This window comes from Passer domesticus, chromosome 2 (assembly GCF_036417665.1).
Source record: "Passer domesticus isolate bPasDom1 chromosome 2, bPasDom1.hap1, whole genome shotgun sequence".
Taxonomy (NCBI): Eukaryota; Metazoa; Chordata; class Aves; order Passeriformes; family Passeridae; genus Passer; species Passer domesticus.
In genome coordinates, this window is record NC_087475.1 from 104,301,344 (window position 1) to 104,319,109 (window position 17,766).

The following is a 17,766-nucleotide window of genomic DNA, read 5'->3' on the forward strand; positions in this document are numbered from 1 at the left end:
CAGACCCTGTGGCACCACAGTCTATCAGTGTCATACCCAACTAGTGTTCTCTGAGGAGTGAGCCCATGAACGAGCTGCACTGAAACCACATCTGCATACTGATTAGGGAGCTGCCTTGGAGGATATTAATTAGGGGTGACACTTTCAGGGCAAGTTCTTCTATTCTTCTTCATATCCCATTTCAGACATGGCTGGGAAGTGTGAATGCAATACAAATAGAGACAAGATGGGCCACTACAGAGACAGCTTGCTGCTGCAACAGAAGGCAAGAGAAAAGTTACGGTAATATTCCTCCCTAGGACTTGCTGCTGTCTTAAAGAAAATTCTAGAAAGCCCCTAACCATATTTTCGCCTACCATTCTTCTAATCTTGAGAGGAAAGATGTGTTTCTTTGTCTCCACAGAGATAATTCCTCTGCTCTCTTCATGTACACTCCTCTGGTCTCTAGCACAGACATACAAGTCCAGCTGCCTTGACAAATGGCTGGAGCACATGCAAGGGGCTCAAGAACTCTGTCCTGGCTCTGACAGTGACTGAATACTGAGTACTTGTTCCTTGAGTTCTCACTTCTGATTACCATCCTTAGTCTCGTACAGTGCCTTCCCCACACAGCTGTGAGCACAGTTTAGCTTCATGGGCCCCTCATCCCCTTCTGCAGCACCACCCAGCACCCACAGCAGCCCTGAGGAGCCAGCAGAAGAGCAGGTTTGCAGCTTGCACCAGATCCTGGAGACAGCTTTCACAGCACTTTGCAGATTGCCAAATGTTATTGTTCAGCCTGGAGGTGGGAAATGAGCAGCAGGAGTGAGAGCTCCACAGCAAGGAAGAACCTGTTTAGAAGCACACGTCACTTGTTTCTTTGCTGCACAACTTCATGTATTGTGTTTGTGTACAATTCACACATCTGTCAACAGATCACAGCACAAATAATTTCACCTCCTACTAAACTGCTGCCGACTCACTACATTCTCAATGCAACCCCACCATTAGCTTCTGGTGTTTCACAAAACTAGGAAAACAAGGCAAACAAGTGCTAGACTGGATCATGTATGAAGGTCATGCAGTTCAGGGGCCCCACTCCCTCTGTGATGCGCTCAAGAAGCTGCAGAAGACAATGTTCCATCCTGCCAATTCAGAACCCAGCAGCAGGGGAAGTTCCTTGAAGCAGTCAGATATCAGGGAGCAGACAACCTCAAGCATGAAGGTTTGCACCCCTTCTGCATTTTTCACCTGCCTAATGTAAATATGTGTACTCTCCCTGGCTATTTTAACGCCCTTTCACCTCATGAATTTTGCTGAGCTTCCAGCCCCAAAGCTCTCACACAGCAGTGAGTTACACAGGTTAGTGGCACTACAAAAATGTGCCTGCTTCTCATTCTCAGGAGCAAATGCAGATTAGGCAATGCAGATTTCCCACACATTTTAATACATATATGCTTCATTTCAGCTTCTTTCTTTGAGAGGTCAGATGCTAGCTCTTGATTTGTAAGGCAGACTTGTTCAAGCTATTGGCACTAGAAACATTAGAAACAAGTGAATAAAGAAGAAATCCTGACATTTCTTTTCCACATGGGAAAAATTGGAAATCTGTCTGTCATTTCCTTTTAGTGATCACTTTTTCTGAATTCCTTCATTTCCATAACAGAAGCAATAATGCATAGATAACTTTTTTTTGAGGGGGGTGGGGAGAGGTGGTCAGCAGCTGCTGAGGAAGTTAGCAAAACACTCTACTTTTCTCATCCTTTTTCCTTCAGGCTGAGGTCACTCACCTAATATCAGGAGGCAACAAAACCACAACTACTCCACAAGTAAAGATGAGCCAAAAGCTGAAGATACCCACAATGTCTTCTCAGATCAGAGGCACAGCCCCAAGGAGCCTAAGAGCCCTGACCAGTGGTGAAGGGTGTCTGAGCCAAGCATCCAGGTGAGGCTGGCCAGAGTTTTTAAGCCACAGGAGTACACTCAAGGTCTCGATACACAACTGATCAGCACAGAGACCCACCTGCATGTAAGCCTCTGTGGCAGAAGGCAAGACTTTCTTTCTTTGCACTGAGGCTCTGTAAGGTATCCGCAGGCCAAGGAATCTTTTCCGATTTTATAAATGTTGTAAGGCTCGGTGGATCCAAAGAAGTTGGGATGACCCTTAGACAATGGGCCAAGTAGTTGCCTTGATTCTTAAATAGTTTTTCTCAGTTGCTCTAATTACCACTAGAGCTGACAGTTTTCCAAGGACATGTAAAGTACTGGGGTTTACTTCTGGTTTATTCTTTTTTTCTTTTCATCTCCTGTTTCAACAGGGTTTGGGTGCAGTCTTCTATTGCACTTCTTTTTGTGACAAGGAACTCTTGCTCTTTTGGAAGTCAGTGAGCTGACACACTTAGTTCTGGTAGGAGTTTAGCTCACCTCAGACTAGCTCCTGGAAAGTGTTTGCTTCTTTCTGATAGAACCACTGCCTGTCTGGCAGTGTGCACTATCTGCACCTTCAGCCTTAGAGGACAGCCTTAAGGATTGCCATGCCCACTTTCCACAGTGCAAACTGTGTAGCCTCAGGCACACCATGATTCCCATCCTGTGTAGGACCACAGCAGCCCCCATATACTCAACAGGATACCTTGCTGCCAGGTACAGCCTCCAAAGCAACCCCGTGGGTTGACTGTGAAGGAGCTGCAGAGCCCAAAGCCAGGCAGGATGCAAACCATTTGTGCTTCTTTGCACAACTTGCTCTCTCTGAGGAACAGGCAAATCCTCTGTTAGTCCCTGCTGCTGCCTTCATCCCATGGGATCAGAGCAGCGATGTGTTCAAAGCAACTTTGCTGGGCTATATTCCTGGCTTCATCTGTATGCTAGGGATGATTTCCCCAGTGGTTTTCTTATCCCATGCTGGTGAATCATCCCCCCAACAGAGATGACGTATCCCAATAGCTTCTAAACATATTTGAAAGAGCATATTTTCTGTCTTTGGATTTTGCCAGATGGCATCCAGTGATTAGTGGGTTTAATATACAAAGCTTCCCAGAGGAAGAAACTTCTGCATCTCACTAAAGGTTCTTCACCACCCTTCTGGTCCTTCCCCTCCCAAACTTCAAATTACAGTAGCTGGCCCTGCTGCAGAATGGAGTCCTGTTCTACTCTATCAATATCCTCTGGATATTTTTCAAGAACAAAGTGGAAAGCATTTCCAGCAAATGCTTTTAATGTCACTTTGTTTGCCAAGAGATGCTGACTCCTGCTTTGGTTATCATTACGAGAAAGCATCTTTGTTTAAATAGGAAAACAAGTGATGATTTTTCCCCGAGTCACTCGTCTCTCTAGCTAAGCAGCATCTGCATTCCCTGGCAAAGGCACATGGTCTGTTCTGAACAGAAGAAAATATTAGGAGCCTTCTTTTTAAAAAGCACCCCTTCCTAAGCATCACCTCACTGCTTCAGAAAAAACCTGTTGTCAAACATCTGCCTCCCCTGCCTGTCTCCCTTCTCTCTGATGAGATTGGATAGATTGTATGAGTGGTATTTTTGGGCTGTAATCCTTGCTAACATGCTGTGCACCTTGCCTCTCTCTTGTGCCCAGATTCCACCTATAAACAGATTATGGCCTCATATTTCAAGTCAGTAATTTTGGAAACATTTCAAGTGAGAGGTGCTGAAGGAAAGCACAACACCTCTCATAAGTTTACAGCAAACAGCCAATAAGCTGCATATCTTTCCTAACAGGAATCCATGGCCTCCTTAGGAACAGTCTGCAGAGGTGGTGCCCTTCAGTTTCCCCGTAGGCCAGTATCCTTGAGGGAACAATAGTTCCCATAGCCCAGTGCACTCTCACCTATGGTACAAGGCACTACAACAGTGGATTTCTTTGGATTTTCTATTCCTGTCAGTTTTCTGAGCAGCTTTTTGCTTCAGAGTAGCTTCTTTGCTCACACCTTTAAGCCTTTATTGCTCTTATCTTGAGGGAGCATTTAAGCAAGGGCAAGAATATTTCTTGTGGAGGAGCAGAGTCAGGACCTCACCTGCATTAGGCAACATCACCATTGTCACCACAACTGGCATCTCCCAGAGCAGCCTGGGTATGATATTTATATATCATATGATTTTATACCATCAGCTGTGGTACCTTTTCCTCAGTGAGGATTGTGACAGCTGAGAACTGTGCCTTCTTTATAAACAGTGTGATAGCAATCTTTCTACCTTTCTCACAAGCTGCCTTGAGTGGTCAATTGCAAAACTGCTGGGGGGGACAGCCCACAACCCCACACGGTGCTGAGGAGCAAAGACTCCAGCATTGCCGTAACACAGAAGCCAAGTGATCACAAATTCATATTTATGGTACATCTGCAGACATTTTCTCCTTACTGCCACACTAGCAGCTCTTTACTGACTGAGCCAACAGAGTTTAAGAAGATGGCATTTCTTGCTGTTACAGCCCTTCACAGGAGAGGACTGGCCTCACAGTTGAGACCTAAAAACACTCACCTAAGTATGCCTAAAGAGTTGTAGCATTTTACACCATTCCATCAAGGTCTGCCAGAGACATTTGCTTTGTGCTCTCACCACAACCTCTGTCACATGCAACAAGTGCCATTCAAGGATTTGAATTCCTCACCTTCCCTTCCCTTCCCAAGTTACAATCACAAATGTTCATGCAAGTGCCTAGATTTGCCCTCTGCAGCTTGAATGGAGAATGTGGCATCTAAAATTACTTCCAAAATAGCCACTGAGCAAAGTGAAAAAATGAACATTTTACACAGTAACCTTGAAGGACAGAAGATCATCCCTGAAATTAAACAATCCTGGAGACACAGCCCATAATCTACATCTACTAAAAGGCAGAACAAGGGTATCTGGCCTACAACTTCTCCTTGCACATATCTCTGTGTCATGTAAACATCTCCACTAGTCTGGATGTACTATGACACGGTACATCTAAACACCAAATCTCCTGCAATGCTACTTAACCACAGTTCCAGCCAAAACCTGCATGAAGATTAGGTCTGGCCCAAGGGAAGGTATGTGGCTGGGGCTAGGACTAGATCTTAAAGCCTCTGGTCTTCTTTTTTCCTCTTTGACTGAAAGCTGTAACAGTGCATAAATGTTATTGCTGAGTGTCATGGCCAAACTGCTCCTCTGTAACCTTCCTACTCCTCAGCTCTGCTCAAAACTTTCCTATTTCCCTGACTTACTTCCTTGATGATACCCTTAACCAAGTCTTTTCTCCAGCCTGGCTCTTAATCGCTCATGGCCTCGTGCTCACCCTCCTGCTCCCCACTGCTTGCATGTCTCGTGCATCTGCACTGTGCAGCCACTTCACCTTTCACTTCTCACCTCTCACTTCACCTGTCACCTCTCACTTTACTTTCTCCCAGCCTGCTGTGCAGAATAGCAACTTCAGGCATGGGCCATGCTCTGTGGGCACCTACGGAGGGGAAGAAGTGAGGATTCCCCTCTTCTTCCTCAGTGTTAACACAGGGGGTCCTCAGCTCCTTGTCCAAGCTCTCAGACAATGGGTATTTGCCTGCAGCCCTGGGTAGCCTCAGAAAAAAGAAAAACTGAGTGAGGTGTGGGTCTTAGCAGCTGCAAGAGCTGGACACTACCTGTGACTACATGGGAAGGTGCCTTCATCCTAAATGAAAGACCAGAATTTCATCTCAGTCCAATTCTGGCCATCAGACAATGTGGACTATAACATGTGTCTGAGCAGCTCACTGAAGAAAACACCCTCCCCCAACTCTAAAAGAAGCCAAGCTCCTTCCCCTACAATTCATCTCCCCTGACACAAAAAGATGCTTGAAGGATTCAGCCTGCCACATTTTCCAGCCTCACATCCATTGGCACATATTTGCCCTGTCTCTGCCACTGGCTGATGATGCCCCTCCAGCCAGGCAGACACATATCAGCCTTGATAGGATGCCTGTAGTAAGGAGGCTTGGAGTCAGTTCCTTCCAGCTGGGCAGCCAGCAGTGTTTGCTCAACATTTCTGGCAAAAGCAGAGCCTCCAGCTCTCAGCTGCTCTGTCTTCAGGTCCTGTCCAGGAGGGATCCACGCTCCATGCACTGGCACAGGGAAGCTCACTGGCAGGATCTGCTACCTTGTGCCCCCTGTGGTGCCCCACGTCAGTCCAAGGAACACTGCCTGGAGACCACAGCTCTTACCTCAGTGCTTTGTAATTTGATTAAGGTGAAATCTGATCTGCTGTTCTGAGGCCAAGAAATGCCAGGATGGCAGATGGCAGGGAAGAAAGTTGAGCAGAGCTCTTTACCAGCATCCAAGATCCTGGGAGAAACCAAGCTGCTCCTGTAGGGGTCAAATACCAGGGCGAGTAAGGAGAAAAAGCTGCCAGTAAGTGTCTTGGTTCTGTTAGGAAAACTCAACAGTGAAATATTACAGAGAGATTAAAACACAACATAATTACTTAATTTATTGAGAGTTAATGTGCTGGTGCCTCACTGACAAGGAAGAATCAGAGGGAGGTGAAATTGTTAAGCAACATAATTGCCCCCAACCTGAGCTTAAGCTGCCCTCCTTCCTTTGAGACTTTCACAGCTCAGAGAGACGTGAGCTGCACAGCAGAGAGGGAGTCCAGGGAACACAAATGCATCTCTGCTGGTGAGCGAGTGTGTGAAGGAGGCTGGGCAGGGCTGTGCCTGAGAGCCCCTCTCCCCATGCCAGCCACTCCTCTAGGCAGCAATATCAGCTGTGCAGTTTCGTGTTTCAATCAAGTTTGCACACACAGATCTCCCAGAACTTCACACGAGAGGGAACTGTTGTTGTCTCGGTTCACCCAACGAGAAAGGCTGCAACAAGCAACTGATCTTTGAGATCAACCAGCAGTCTAAGGAGGCAGAGAATCATAGTCACAAAATGCCATTAGCTCAGTGTCACCTGCTTCACTAGATTGCCTCTCTGTTGGTAGAAAAAAGGGCAAAGATGAAGCCTTACAGCTCATCAAAAGCCCAGAGATGAATGGGAACCAATGCAAAATACCAGCAACTGCACAGATTCAGAGAATAGCAGTAAACATTGTTAAAGGGCTGGGGAAATTGATTCCTGGGGAGGAAAAGAGAGCTAAATATGTATAGCTGCCTAGCTATACCCAGAGGAGCATACTTAACCTGCTACAAGTATTTGATGGAAGAATAATTGTCCTGGGAGGAATAAAGGTCTTACAGCTATGAAGAATAGGGTGAAATTAAAAGGGTGGAGATTCAGCCTCTGATGGGCACACTCGATAATGGAGATGCTGACCTGTCTCCCTGAGGAATGTCTGTTGCTTCGCTCATGCAGAGTCTGGGAGACAGCCATTCTCTGGTCCAGCAGTGGGCTCTAGAGGCTTTCCCAGCTCTATTTACCTGTTTTCTGTAGAATAACAGAGGTTTCCCATCCCAACAGCCTGTCACTGGGGGTCAGGTGGGGGTTTTGTTTTATAAATTCTGGTGACAGCTAAGGGAATCCTGGCAAATCTGTATCACTGGGGAGTCTAACCAAACAACAGCCTCCAGAAACACAAAGCTGCAGTAATAAAATACAATGCCTACAGCTCTTTGCTCTAGAGGAAGAGGCATTGTTACTCTTGTCAGAAAACAGAGGGACTGAAATCTAGCATTTCTTGTCATTAAGGAAATATTGCAGATGGGTGTTTGCTGTAAAATGTCACAATGGCAGAGCTCACAATAATGCTAACAGAAAGCAGGAAAAAACACAGCTGCTGTGTTTTTTAGAAGAGGGCACTGCAGTACATAAACTTTACTACCCAAAGCTGGTGTGCATAGATAGGTTTTAGCCCACTCCAGTGGCCCAAACCCAGAGTACTTTCTGCAAACCTTGGCAGGGGCTGTCATTATAAGCTGCTGTCTCCTCTCAAGCGCTCCCTGTCTCCGACTGGGAGACATTACTTTTCCACCCACACCTAACCCTTGGATTCCCCTGCTCAGTTCCAAGACAAAGGAACACAAGCAAAGAGAGAGCTGCCTGTTTTCTACACCTACATTCTTCTCCTTTTGGGCTTGTTCTCATACTCAGAGGAAATCTACTCTAAGGCCATCTCTGTTTTTCATTTGCTTTACGTACAGTTTCCTGCCACAAAGTGCATGCTCACTGCTTGTCAAGCTGACCTCATGCCATGTGGGGGGCTCCATGTCCACTCATTAAAATTCAAGCATTTTAAGGGAACTCTGCTCTGTTCTCTACCCTCTGGTATAATCCATACTGAGTTTCAAGTCAGATATACAAGAACAGTGGGGCTGAGGAGGGATTGACCTGATAAACTTCCAGTTTTCATCTCCTACGACATTGCGAATGTTTCCAGCACTATTGTTAAAATATTGTCTGGTAAAATAAAGGCCACACAAAGGGATACTGCCATCAGAAGACAAGAAATAGGGCTGTGATGGCATGCAAGCATGAGAAACCACAATGTGAGAAGATTTGGAGTTAGGTTTTCCTTAGGTTTTTAATACCACAGCAGTATGAGTGAGGAGCAGGACTTAATGTTTATTTACTTCAGCTAGACACTAACTGGGATAGTATTTTCTTGGCAGAGCACTGCTTTTCAGCTGAAGTAATCATGACTAAAGCAGTAAGATGGCCCTACCGGGCATGGATGACCAGCTCTGTCTCTTCAGGAGGCCAGTGGAAATTTCCCTTCAGAGCTCTCCCTGTGGGAGAACTGCAACATATCTCGCCTAGGTTGGTGATCACTTTGCATGGAACATGTTTACAGACTATGTAGAGATAGGCTAATGATTCTATATCCTTATTTTCTGTCCTTCACACATCAGGTAAAAACATTATTGGACTTTCTTAAAATAATATCAAGCTCATAGCTCTTTTTGCCTATGTTTGGTGACACTTCCACAGCCACAAATATCAGGGCTGCAGCCCTCTTCCAGCTGCAGCCAAGAAGACATTATTGCTTGGCCAGATCTACTGCCTAAGATGCTCCTGAAAGCAATCCCATTCCCATTTCAGGCTGAAGGAGCTGGCTTAACTTAAAGAACAGGTCATTGCTCACCTAGTTCAGGTGGCAAAAACAAGGTGTCGGGTCCTGACAACCAGAACACCTCAGCACACAGGTATCAAAGGAAACTTTCCCCAGGTAGGGGCCCATGCCAGAAAGCTGGGACAGCAGCAGCCAGGAAGGTGTGTGTGATCGTGCCTCAGTGTGAGGAGGCCTGGAATTCAAGGCTGATGATTTCAGGAACATCGTGCACAGGGGCTGGTCTGCTGTAGCTTCAGCAAACTACCTGCTGTCCTTCTTCCCTCTTTCATGATTCTTCCTTCGAGTACAAGAAAGCCAGCCCACCTGGTTTCCAGAGCCTGTCACCAGCCCTTTTGTCTGGAGGAACAAGCATTTCCTTGTAGAATGTCAGCAGCACATGTTTCTGGGAGACTGAAGGGCAGGTGGTACTGCCTTATAAATCATCTAAACATGCCTGGTGTGATAAATGCCTGCTGTATTTTGCATAACATCTGGGACAGCACAGGAGAGACCTTGGGGGTTGGGAAGGAGCAGAAAGTGAACATTTTCTGAACATCATGAATTGACAAAGACAGAGATTGTGTCACCATATGGTCAAAGAAACAGTCAGAGATGCCCAGCCCTCCTCCTCTGAGGGGAAAGGAAATGACTGGGGCATAAATGCACAGCAACCAAAGAGTATTTATTCTGTTTGGTTTTGTCAGGACTTGACAGTGTTGAGGATAGTGGGGTCTCTGTGGGGCAGCCTGAAAGAACAGAGAGAGGGTGAAAGAGCAGGAGGAACCGTGTGGCTTTCAGATGGACTTGTTGGTTAATTCCCTTGGGATTAAAAGGAGAAAGATCAGGAACAGCATAAACCAGCATGGGGAAAAGGACTTTCAGGAATTACTAAAACTGTAACAGGGATCAGGACAAAGAAGATTTAGAGAAAAAAATCTGAAAAACATTTGGAGCATGAGCATGATTTTAACAGCTTAGTTTGACCAACTATCTTGAACCAACCCTATTTATTTGTGAAAATATATGTGACAGGACATCTCTTATTGCAGAAGACACCTGTTGTTTCAACTGTCCATGATTCCAGCCCTCCCCCTAACACCTATATCCCACCACCACTGGAAGAGAACGCACCTGAGTGTCTTTTCGAATAGGCATTTGAGAACACAGCACAGAACAAGGGAGCACAGAATCAGTGTTCTTATTGTGAGAGGATTTTCTTCTTGCCTTTGACACCACTTCTCCAACCCGTGTATGGAGCTGACTGAATTCCAGGCACATCTGGAACCACACAGTGGAAGGGCATGGAGGAACCTCAGGACACCACCTACCTTATCTTTACATAAATAAGATGAACTAGAACTAAACCATGCATGGCAAATGCCCACCTAATCTGCTCCTAAAAAGCTTTTCAGTAATGGAATTTTCACACTCTCCCCAGGCAATAATTTTGGGTTTTCACTGCCATGGCCATTTTATTTCTAGCCTGAATCTTCCTTGCTGCAATTTAAGCCCATTATTTCTTGTCCTATCCACAATGGATGAGAATAACAGTTTATTGCCTTTTTTTCTTGTAGCAGCCTTTAATAGACTGCTATCACCTTCCCCCTTCAGCTTTCTTCTCTGCAGGCTAATTAACCCAAATTCACTCAACATTTTTCCATAGTTCATATTTGTCAGAACACTGATTACAATACTGCCCTCTGGACTCTCTGTCCAGGGTCCTGCTTTCTTTAAGGATAGTACTAGGGAAAAAGAAACCCTGCCCACACTTCTGTGAATGGGTCTTTGGGTTCACTGCATTTCTACAGGTCCTAAGTCTGTGCCATGTTTTTACTGCATTGCTTTCTCTTGATTTCTCTTCTATTGCTCCTTTGTCCCTCCCCAAAAGAGGTACGTGGTAATTCTTGTCTGCTCACAATGCAGGAGCCTGTGCTGTGAGGGCTTGCCAAGGCCCTGCCCCGTGCAGCAGAGGATGGGCTTCCTCATGACTTTACAGTGCCACACACAGGACAGCAGATGAAACAAGGGTTTGCCAGCCTGAGCTTAAATAAAGACAAAGCAGCCCAAAAAGGTTCCAGTGCCTGAATGAGTGTCCTATTATTCAGAAATTTGCTTTATCACCAGCTAAGATTTAAGGATAACAGAAGACATTCACTTAGAAACATTGATTTGCAATAATGAAAGTAAGCCGTAAAAAGAGAGAACAATGTTATTCAGATCATTCTTAACTTAAGAATTCTCCATTATGGCTTCAGGATAGTTTCCTCCAGTTCCTATTCCTCTTGATGAATCAGAATTTGAAAAGAAGTGTTTGCAAGATGGGCACTTCCAGGAAAGTTGCTTTGCTATGCATTGTTTGCACCAAAATAGAGTACTATCATTGCTGTGAGTTCTCTATTTTTGACATCTGAATCATGCCACAAAATTAATAGACTTTAACAGTAATTGTTCTAAAGTCAAATGCTTTAAAACCTCCATGCATTTGGAAATGTCTTCATAGTCAAATCTGAGCCAATTATTTCCTGAAACGTCAACATTATTAAAAGAAAAGAACAAGAGTATGAGCCAATGTTCATTTGCTCACACTGTCTGTGTTTCTATTTCTACTGCTACCACAAACAAGTCTGCTGTGGAACATTCTGGATTAGTTAATGCCTGCCTGAAGCCAGTATCTGGAGCAGCCCACGGAGGAGATACAGCAACTGAGCCAGTGTGGGTGGATGAAGGAATGGAAGAACAAGCAGGGAACAGTAACAGAAGTGGATATGGAGCAACTATGGCCAGTGATTGTAAGAGAAGGAAGGGTGAGATCTATCTTTGATAATGTTGTGAGAAACAGAGGAGCAGGACAAACTCACATCCATTCAATGAGGTTTATTCCCTGAAGACATTTGCCATGAAATGCCACACCAAGCTAATCTCCAGTGGAATCCCATGCTGCTTCTGCTTCTAGAGCTTCTCTTCATACAATGGCTTTGTGCATCGTGTATCTCCTCCCAGCCAGACTCAGTTTCGAAGCTTTCAGTGCACTTTGGGGGAAAAAAAAGCAGGATGGACTTAACAAACAGCTGGTCATCACATTACTTGAAAGTGCAGAAGTGCTGTCCAGGGTTTCCAAGACAAAATAGAAACATTTTCAGTTTTGTCCTGGACTGGCATTTTCTGAGTTACCTTATTTCCACTGTCAGATGAGTTTCAGAAGTCACCTCCACTTCCAGCTTTGCCAAAGTGAAGCCAGTTCCTGCTGCTGCAAAGGAGGGGCATGGAGCAGTTCCTGTTGCCTGTGTCATGTGGAAGCATTGAGCTGGTCCCACTCCATACCACTTGCCAGGGAAAACAGGTACTCAGGGCTGCTGGCCAGCATTTGGAGATATGGATAGGGCCCAGCCAAAGGGATCCCGCAGCAGGAGAGGCCATGCACAGAAGGAGAAGGCTGGTCTCAAAATGGGGCAATGCAGTGTGGAACAGAATCCAAAGGCCCTCCAGAGAGGAGAGTTAGGAACATTTCCACATGAACCTGAAAGCGTATTCATTCAAGGTGGAGCTAGTGTTCTCCCAGCAGGACTTGTTAGCATTAGCAGCATTAAATGCTGTGGATTAAAGGCAAAGTCATGCTCTACCTAGCTGCAAAGAACTTCCAGGCAGATGAACATTTAGTACCTCTACTACATAAACACCTTTGTTAAATAACAAGGTTTGAGTTATGTTTCTTACAGCCTTGGTGAAAATTGATCACAGCTCAGTCTCTCAAAGAATATAATTGCAGAAGCAAAATGACTCTTAAATGGCAGCCCCACATAGGTCATTGCCCCATTTTTTGTTCCCAGTTACTGCAATCAGCAAAAACAACAGATTTCCAGCCTTAATTTCTCCTCTGAAGAGCCCAGGGATACTACTGGCATCCAAGTGTCCTTTCCCAAGCATGAGCTCTTTACCAGTCTCCCTCTGCGGCAGGTGACATTAGCAGTTTTCCATATATTTGTTCTGAACGGAACAGGGTTTTTTCACAAACTGTTCATTGACATATAGCTCCCACAGCTAATCCTAAAATGCTTTCTAACACCATAAACTATACATGTTTCAGAGATTAGAGCTGAACAAATATTTCACTGTAAATCATTTATTCAATAAGTTTCATATGGCTTTCTTTTTTTCTATTTGTGAATTGTCTGCAAACTGCAAGCCAAATTCCCAAATTCATTCATTAGCCAAAATAGCCCATGAATTTCTCCTGCAGATAGTTTTTGCCCTGCAGGCCATTCATGGACAGTTTGTTATGAATAGTCTCAATTCAATGCTTGGTTGGTTTAGCTGCAGCAGTCATGTTGACGTGGCTCTGTTCTGAATGAAAATTCACTTTCAAATATGAACCAATATTCACAGTGAATTTCTCCCTCTGTTCCCTCAGCCCTTGGGGGAATCAACCTAGTTAATCTAACTGGGTGGGTTAAGCTGTCCAGAACAGCACAATGGACTGGGGAAAGAACAGAGTGGTGTCCAGTTGATTTTGTTCTGTATAGAGGCAGGATGGGAATACACCAATGGACATTTGTGAAGGGTAAGAACTGCTGTCCTCACTCCTTCCTGAAGGATGACCACCAGACACAATTAGGAAAATGGCTGCAGTGCAGCATCTCCCTGTGTTCTACTGTTACCCAAGAAAGATGGGTAATTACTTCATAGTTAGCATTCTCATAATGAAGTAACATGGGTGAGTTCTGAGCTGCAGCCAGACCTAGCTTCCTCTTGCCAAACAGCTTCCTGGTGGGTTAATCCATAGAGAATGTTTCCAGGGCGTCCATAAGCACCGTTCACCTCTCTAGAGAAGAAAGTAGATGAAGTAGAACCCACTGCGTTGCAAACACTAGCTTGAAGATTGAGTTCATCAAGGCTGCAGGATCCTCTTGTCCTGTTATCTGTCTTCAGCAGATGTTCTTCTCATCAAATCTCTGTGTGCAGGGCGCTGCCAGTGCTGTCAAATCCAGCTGCTCCTCACCCAGGGGCTCCAAACAGCCACCCAGCTGCACCTGCTGGCCCTGCCTCCTCATCAGCAGGGCAGCAAGACCCTGTTGTTACCTCAGGCAGACAACAGGGGCTATGTCTGCCTCTCAGTACCACTGGTGCACCTCTAGGAAGAGATTTCACAGGCTGATGCAACAATGCTAATTGTAAGGCTTTTCTCATTTCTAAGGTTTGAATTGCTTCATGTAGCTATCTTCACAGTGGAGAAGAAAATCCAGAGACCTTCTCAGTTGAGATTTCAGATAAATACGTTCACAGCTAGGAGAGAATAGCAAATGTCCCCAGATGGAGAAAATGTTGACTTTATGTCAAGAAACTCAAAGCCAGAAAAAATAAAACAAGCTGATGGGGAGAAAGAGGAAAAATAAAATAATAGCCCAACCCACTAAACAAATGTCAAAATTTATTTTTTTTCTTTTTATGATGAGAAATATTTATGCTCCTTCCCATGAAAAGCACACATTTGCTGTGAAAATATTGCATGGAAATTTCATACCAAATTTTTAACATCTTTCTTTTTTTTGCCAGACAGTTTCAATGGACGTCTACTATAGGCTGAATAATAGTTGTACTCATCTCCAAGCTGCCTCTGGAGAGATATTTGCATTCATTGTATGAAAAAGGCCCTGATGCAGACCCCTCAGAATGTATACAAGATAACAAACCCATCTCTGGACCGGTACTACCTTGAACTTTGACCACAAAACTCATTGAGCCTCAGTGTATACAAGATGCTGCTGCCATTATCCTCTCTCTCATCCTTATGCTCAAACACCTCCAAAACCATTCTTTACCAGTTCTCTTTCCCCTCTCCAGTCCATTTGACACATTTTGCCCTTCCCATGACAACCCATGTGCCACCCACTTGTGTCTTCACTCAGCTTTCTAGGAGCAGCTTTGCTGAAGCCTCTTGAGCAGCCTTTTGCCTCTTCCAAAAGGCTCCTCTGACCAAAGACGATTTCCTGATCCCTTCTGCAAAGCTGTTCCTGCCATTCTACCAGTCTCTCCTTCGATGAGATGTTTGCCTTTCCAAGGTCTCCTCTCAGACTCCTGAGAGCATTTCTCTGCTCCTCCAAACACACTGACATTACTGAATAGAAAACTACAAAGGCACACATGAAATGTGCCCTCTCATTCTTCTTACTGTCAGTCTTCTAGCATCCTTCAGAAGAGCAAGCTCTAAACTCCCTGCAAAAACTGCCATGGCCTTTTTCTGTCTCTAAAAGTTCCTACCACTTTTATCATGATAAGAAACAAACAAACAAAGAAAAAAAATATTAAGAAAAGCAGTTCTTCACCTAGGATGAAAACTAAACCCTCCTTTGTATTGCAGGAGCAGCTGTTAAACACTAAACAGCAAAGCTGCATCTCAGCAGGGAAGAATGACAGGGAAAAACCTGTAGCTGGTTAAAACTACTTTGGTAGGAATTTATGGAGGTAAAATATTTTACCTTTCTGACTGTAAAATTTAATCAAATTTCATGGGTTTTACTTGCTGGGACACCATAGGCTGCTTCCCCTGCTCCCTGATAATAGCTGTGAGTATTGTCATAAACAAACAAACTGAACTAATCTGCAAACAAAACACACTACACTTTTTAATAACTTGGAAGAAATGGTGCACTTCTTCAAAATCCCACTGCTTCCTGCTGTGTACTGCCTGCTGCCACCCCAGCCTTGGAGCAGCTCGGCACAGCCCTTCAGTCAGGCAGGCCCTTCTCCCTACCAAAGCAGGACCGTGATGGATCCCAGCTGGAAGTACATCTGCTACTCAGTCTCCTTCATCCCTTTCCAGGAAACCTAAAGTATTTTTCCTCTCTGACACTAGCCTTAAAAGACATAAAGGTTGCACCCAAGGGTGCCAAGTCCTTCCTATGCTACAAATTAATGATTACAAAGCTATTTTAGTAGAAGGGGAAGGAGGAAAAGTGCCTTGCTGGCACCTCTCTTATTTGATTTCATTTCCCCCCCTCCCACCCTTTCCTTCGGAGCGATGCGAAACGATAAGAGCAGGGAGCGAGTTCGCTTAAATTAGGTTTACAAACAGCCCGGCGGATAGGGAAATGAGATGCATACGCTGCATGTTAAGGCGTCACCGCCGCGCGTCCCGGTGCGGAGGGCGCTGGGAGCGCAGCCGGGCCGTGGGGATCAGGTGCGGCTCCCGGCAGCCGGGAGGACGCGGGCAGCTCCGGGGGCGCCGCTGCCAAGCGCTGGCGGCTGCTGCCCCCCGACGGTGCCTGCCCGCAAGCGGCGCCGCCCGTGCGGCCCCGGGGCTCGGAGCGCACCGCACCGCATCGCACAGCACCGCATCGCATAGCACCGCATCGCACAGCACCGCATCGCACAGCACCGCACAGCACCGCACAGCACCGCACCGCACCGCACAGCACCGCACAGCACGGCACAGCACCGCACCGCACCGCACAGCACCGCACAGCACCGCACAGCACCGCACCGCACCGCACAGCACCGCACAGCACGGCACAGCACCGCACCGCACCGCACAGCACCGCACGGCACAGCACAGCACAGCACCGCACCGCACAGCACCGCACAGCACCGCACAGCACCGCACAGCACGGCACAGCACAGCACAGCACCGCACAGCACCGCACAGCACGGCACAGCACCGCACAGCACGGCACCGCACAGCACAGCACAGCACCGCACAGCACGGCACAGCACGGCACGGCACGGCACAGCACCGCACAGCACGGCACCGCACCGCACGGCACGGCACAGCACAGCACAGCACCGCACAGCACGGCACAGCACCGCACAGCACGGCACGGCACAGCACAGCACAGCACCGCACCGCACAGCACCGCACAGCACCGCACAGCACCGCACAGCACCGCACAGCACGGCACAGCACAGCACAGCACCGCACAGCACCGCACAGCACGGCACAGCACCGCACAGCACGGCACGGCACAGCACAGCACAGCACCGCACCGCACAGCACCGCACCGCACGGCACAGCACGGCACAGCACTGGGCTGCGGCTCCTGCTCTCTTCGAGACCCCCTCAGCTCTGAGGTCACAGTGGCCAGGGCAGGGAAACTCGTGGGGCTGCAGAGGTGACCCAGAGAGAAATCGTCATTTTCACGGTCTATTAAAAGTGACAACTCGGCGCCCTCCATTTATTTCCTGTCACTGAGATTTATTTTCTGTCCAAGGATATATATTTTATATATATATATATATATATATATATATATATATATATATATATATATTCCCCCCCCCCCCCCAAAAAAAAACACCAAACCTCCATCTGGCAGCTGAACATCAAACTCTGGTTTTGATACCTTGCAAAAAGATATAGGTTGATAGTTGAAGTTTCTACCTTGGCAGCCTTGGAGACCAAAGGTCTCTGTCCACCAGACAGAGCATAGACTGCCCCTACAGTATCATGGCTAGCTTCTTCCAAACACTGGCTCCTGCCCACTCAGCTCATTCTTTGTCTAGCACAAACACCCTGTACCAGCTTACGAGGCCAGCTGGTCTCCACATCCTATCTGGCCTTAGGGGAGCTCAGGAACAGGGCTGGCTGTTTTCATTACTTGTTTTATTTACTATCCTCGGTGAACTACAGGTGACATGAATGCTATTTATAGTTCATGTGCATCCCTCTAAGGAGGGGTAGATTTAGAGGCAGATCTCATCATTTGGGACTTAGGGGCTATTATTAGCATTTGGTCAAGGCATGTGATTCTGCCCCTCTGCTCTGCTGTTGCAAAACCCACCTGGAGTACGGGGCAAACTCTGAGG

General features: G+C 46.3%; 1 long non-coding RNA gene across 4 annotated transcripts; it reads left to right on the forward strand.

Moving 5' to 3' along the window:
* The first annotated feature begins 917 nt into the window (after positions 1-917).
* Positions 918-15,093, forward strand: LOC135294649 (uncharacterized). Of its 4 annotated transcripts, XR_010356753.1 has the most exons (5): positions 918-1,204; positions 1,755-1,924; positions 6,171-6,332; positions 8,531-8,678; positions 11,594-15,093. It is a non-coding gene; the product is annotated as an uncharacterized LOC135294649 (long non-coding RNA). The 4 variants fall into 4 exon arrangements; XR_010356752.1 differs by lacking the exon at positions 8,531-8,678 and having other exon boundaries at positions 928-1,204; XR_010356750.1 differs by lacking the exons at positions 6,171-6,332; positions 8,531-8,678 and having other exon boundaries at positions 1,072-1,204.
* Positions 15,094-17,766: the final 2,673 nt, after the last annotated feature.